We start from the raw sequence: 5,808 nt of genomic DNA on the forward strand, positions 1-5,808 counted from the left end.
GAGGCACTATGGACCCATCCAATGAAAGCGGACAGATTTTTAGAGCTGAATCTGGGGAATGTTGACTGTTCAGAAAGATCTCAGAGAGAGAGAGAGAGAGAGAGAGTAGAGTGAACTAGAAATGCAGAAGAAGAATCAATACTTGCTACAACAATAACACCAATCACCTATTTATATGCCCGACAAAACTCAACTAGTCTGCAGAATTACTTTGCACCGCTCCGATTAAAGCGGCTACAGCGAATGTGACTACAACAACATGTCGTTGTGCCTACAACGGAATGATTCGGGGAGGCTTATAACTATTTTTAAGGTAATTTTAGGAAATTACCTTAAAAATAGTTATGAAAGTTCAAACAGTTTTGCTGGGATACCACACTCAGACTAATTATCCGGGTTTCATCGTGGAGTTTTATCATTCCCACTACTACCGAATATTGAGAGTTAGAGAGAAAACATCTATTCATAAATGTGCTTAACAGACTACCTGGTTTAAAGCTGTCTGTGGATTTCATTAAATTGTCCAACTTTATTCAAACTCTGTTCACCTTCATTCGCTGACAGTCATACTTTGAAATTGACGATAACTTTTTCTTGCCTCATGGTTAAACAACATATTTAGGTAATTATTTGAGTGGAAAATTTTGTTTATCTTAATATGACAGATGTTGATCGACTCTTATTTGTCATCCATACAATTAGAACAGTTATGCCATAAGATGACAATAGTTTCTTCACTCACTCGCTCTCTTATCTCGTTCATACAATGGACACCGGAAAGTTCCAATGTTAAAGAGATGAACAAATATTTATCGCTACACAATGTGAGAAATAAGAAGAAGATTATTATCATTTAATTCACATTTTTGATATAGGCGACAAATATGTTTGTTTGCACATAATTTGGCAAATGTGACAATTTTATTATATTCGTAATTTCTTTGTTATTGAAAAATATATATATTGTTTATCTATAAGGTATATTGTCCAAAAAAAAATGGAATTGGGACAAGGCGGAATTTCCTACTAATATGTCGCCTTTTAATACGTACATGATTTTAAGCATGGCCTCCTCAATAACAAAGTATGCAGAATTTATGGGTCATAAGTTATTGGTACACAGAAACAAGTAAAAAGGCGTTATGTTCGGCAGGGCCGAACTTTGGATACCCACCACCTCGGGTATATACGTAAACCACCTTTCGTTAAAATCAGGTGAAAAATGCCAAAAAGGCCAAGAAATGCTCTTTTTATGGGTCCAAAACCTTACATCGAGAGATCGGTCTATATAATCTAAAAATAAATCTAGCTTATCTAAACTCACTGTACCGAATTTCGGCGACATCGGACAATAAATGCTCAAAACCTTAAATCGAGAGATCGGTCTATATGGCAGCTATATGCAAATCTTGATCGATCTAGGCCAAATGGCAGAAATATTTTGGGGGGCTTAACTTAACTAACTGTACCGAATTTCGGCGACATCGGACAATAAATGCATCTTTTATGGGCTCAAAACCTTGAATCGAGAGATCGGCAAGACCTTAAATCGGCAGATCGGCTTATATGGCAGCTATATCAAAACATGGAACGATTTGGCCCATTTACAATCCCAACCGACCTATACTAATAAGAAGTATTTGTGCAAAATTTTAAGTGCCTACTTTTACTCCTTCAAAAGTTAGCGTGCTTCCGACAGAGGGACGGACGGACATGGCTAGATCGACTTGAAATGCCATGACGATCAAGAATACATATACTTTATGGGATTTTAGAGGCATATTTCGATGTGTTACAAACGGAATGAGGAAATAAGTATACCCCCCTCCTATGCCGGAGAGTATAAAAGCTAGTTCAACATGCACGCTACAATGTGCCTTCTACAATACATAGAATAAAAATTTACTTATCGTGCTTTCTAAACTTCTAGGTCTTCTGGGTGTATCTTGATTTTAAATGTACTCCACATTGTTGGTATACACAACTTGCCAATACTTTTCGGTTGAATGCAATGCATATTTCAAAAAATGAAGATTGTGCAGACGATGTGCACAGGCACAGAGCCCAGAATGTATTTTTTATTTCATTTAATATTTGTAGGATTCGAACCCCTCATCTCTAATTTATGCTCCATATTATTATTATCGGGTGGTATATGTCCATTTGTGGAAATTGAAGGAGGAGCGAGCGCTATAAACTTGACTTTATATAGCCATTTCAGGTGCTTACCAGAGCTTTAGAGCCTTTACAATAAATGTTTACCCTATTGCCATATACCCTTAATTTGAATATCATATTGCCATTAGTGGGCTACATGTCAACTTAGGTATATGGCGAACTCTTAGCCACTTGTTAAATGTTTGAATGTTACTTTCGTATTATACTCCCAAACCCCTTTCATTTAGACCCAAATTTTTTTAATTTGCCAACATGTCCTTACAAGTATATTTGGAGGTCCTTGAGATTGTTGTCCGTAAATTTCCAATTCCTACTTCATTCTCAAATACCTTGAATTTGAGCCCCATATATTGATTTTTTACCTTAATACATATGGGACCAATCACATAATGTAAGCATTACTTGTTTTAACTCTCCGCCAACTATTTCATTCATTAAAAACATATTGTGGCCACACAATTAGTTACTTTGACTCCTTTTAATGTTTTCTTCTATATTTAAATAAGTGAGTTGGCAAAGTTGTATTTTACCGTTGCCAACATATTAAACTGCAAACGTCATTGTCCGTAGCCGCAGCTTAAGCTACTGACTGACCTTCATGTCAAAGAACACCAAATAGAGCCACACGCAACGCACCACCGCACACCCCAAAAGCGACCTCTTTTGGCATACTCTTTCTCCCGCACTCTCACCACCAATACTCCCACCTATGGCTTTGCATTCACACAAATAACGGATGCTTAAGTAAAAAACAATAACAATTTGATTTATTTGTGTTTCGGGGCAAATATGAGATAAGATTGTATCTATTTGTACCTAATTGTATCAAACTAGATCTAATATGATCTAATTAGGACGAATTATATATAATCATTATTCGGATTCAATTTAACATGGAGCTCTGACTATATCAACTTTGTTTCACTCGGGATGAAACTTTCGTTCTTATCTGCATTTGGTTGTTGAAATCACATTTGTATGTGGAGGTAGCGATTCTCTTAAAGCTTCATAGGCGAACAAGCTCGTTCTGCTCCATGGCAGCGATCGCCGTGGAAACGTTATGACCATAGTTTATTTAAAGTCGCCAAAAACTCGTCTTGTCAAATCGAGTATCATTGGCTCTCAGTATTTAAGCAGAGCTGGTGCCATCCGGCCCCAGACTAAGACTCTTCACTAGGGTGTCCCAAAAAACAAACCGCATTTTTGCCTATTGATCCCGATAAGCAAAATACGAAATTGTATGTCGATCGGTAAACGATAATCCGTGCTACCACGAAGTCCAAGGTTGGATGTTGGAGTTTCTAAGCAATCCAGTTGAGCATTTTGGGTGCTTCCATGAAATTAGTAAAATTAGTACATATTTATTGGGTTTGCCCAAAAAGTAATTGCGGATTTTTCATATAGTCGGCGTTGACAAATTTTTTCACAGCTTGTGACTCTGTAATTGCATTCTTTCTTCTGTCAGTTATCAGCTGCTACTTTTAGCTTGCTTTAGAAAAAAAAAATTTAAAAAAGTATATTTGATTAAAGTTCATTCTAAGTTTTATTAAAAATGCATTTACTTTCTTTTAAAAAATCCGCAATTACTTTTTGGGCAACCCACAACCCTTTTTGGGCAATATATAAAATTTATTATAAAAACACAAAATGTATCTTGTAGAACTACTATAGCCGTGAAAGAATGTATAATTTGACACATAAACTCTTCCTGGTTCGGCTTAGCCATGTCCGTCTGTCCGCATATCCTTTTTCTTTTTGAAATAAAGGTGGAGAAATTTGCAAATATCCCGAAGACACCCGCTTTAAATTTTGATGAAAATTTGTTCAGATTAAGATATAGCTGCCATATATATTGATCGCCCCAATTTATACTTAATTTTCATCTGGAAGCCTATGCTAAATATCATCAAAATCGGTTCAGTTATTTGAGCCGATGTGTGAGAGCTCACATTATCGTGGTGAAGGGTGATCTGTCTTCAGCAGTTGGTTTTTCTGATTTCTTGGAAGACAACTGGCTAACAAATGATAGTATACTACTAAGAATTGACTTTTATGCGTTGTTCTAGTGGTACGATTGCGAAATGTCCAGTTTTTCCGGAAAAAACTGGCAATCATTTGCTTGGAAGTGCTTCGTGCGTGGTCATCGTTTGTTGGATTTGGCTCATCTTGAAACACCCTTATAGTCGACTGTTGTTTATTTTTCCGGCTCATACGCGTAAATCCACGATTCATCAACTGTCACGGTGTCATAGACAGCACGGCGATCGTATTTTTGGAGCATTTCTTTCGACCAATCGACACGAGCCTTTTTTTTAACGATTGACAAATTGTGTGGGATCCTACGCGAACAAATTTTTTTTGACGATCAAACGTTTATGCAATATTGAATGTTCGCTGGTCCCACTAAGGTCCCACCGAAGCTCAAAGGTTAGCATGTCCGCCTATGACCCTGAACGCCTGACAATTTCATCGCTGGTTTTTCCCTCCTAATGCTGGCAACATTTGTGGGGTACTATGCCATATAAAATTTCTCTCCAAAGAGGTGTCGCACTGCGGCACGCCGTTCGGACTCGGCTATAAAAAGGAGCCCCCTTATCATTGAGCTTAAACTTGAATTGGCCCGCACTCATTGGTATGTGAGAAGTTTGCCCCTGTTCCTAAGTATAATTTTCATGAGCAAAATTTGCCTAAGGTTGTCTCAATCTCATGATAGATCACATGACGATCTTGCAATATCAGTTGGGGCATAGCATCAATGGTTTTTGGAACAACAACTGATTTTAGACGGTTCGCGATTAAATTCCATTTTTTGAGCAAGGTGAACCTTTATGTTGTTGTAAAGAACCAAAAAGAGCTCGTATGTCAGATTGCAATACAAGGGTTGTCCAATCCCGAAATATAAAAGGCATCCCTCGCAGCATGAGACGGTCTTCTCAATATCGCTGATTGTCCGCCACTGCTATTGCATCTACTCCACATACGAATCATTCCACCATCTGTAACCTGTGAACGAGCCCCGTACCTCCCAGCTAAGAGCTCGGAGCTCAGAGTTACAACCCATGTGTTGCCCATAGTCACCTCGTGCCGGTTTCTTATCTGCATAGATCTGCATTGTTCAAATTATCCAACCCATATATATTAGCTTTAAAAGAACACCTTATGTGTGCGGTGTGAAGAGAATATTTTCATTGTGCTGGGTATACAAAGTTCGGACCGGACCAACTTGACGCTATTTTCGCTTCTTATGAATATTTGTTAGCTCTTGCTTATATGTGAGAACTTCGCCATTCTTTGATTTAACCATAACTTACCTTAGATGTATGTAAAATTACCATATGTTAAATATTTTTGTCTCAACACAATTATTACTGCTATTGTAAATAAATTATTTTCAATGTGAAATAATACAGCTGCTGTATGTATAATAGGTAAATAAGTTACAATAAGACAATAGTGTTTTCTACTCGAATGTTCAAAGGTCTGGTTATGCTATCGTAGAATGTAGAATAAATGCATCGTAAATGTAAAGTGGCAATTATGCTTGTTACAAAACGCAGCTTTTGACATTTCAAAAAAAAAAAAAAAAAGAATTTTATTAACAGACCAAACGTCGGAGAACTTCAGGCATAC

This window comes from Stomoxys calcitrans, chromosome 1, assembly GCF_963082655.1.
Source record: "Stomoxys calcitrans chromosome 1, idStoCalc2.1, whole genome shotgun sequence".
In the NCBI taxonomy this organism is placed as follows: domain Eukaryota; kingdom Metazoa; phylum Arthropoda; class Insecta; order Diptera; family Muscidae; genus Stomoxys; species Stomoxys calcitrans.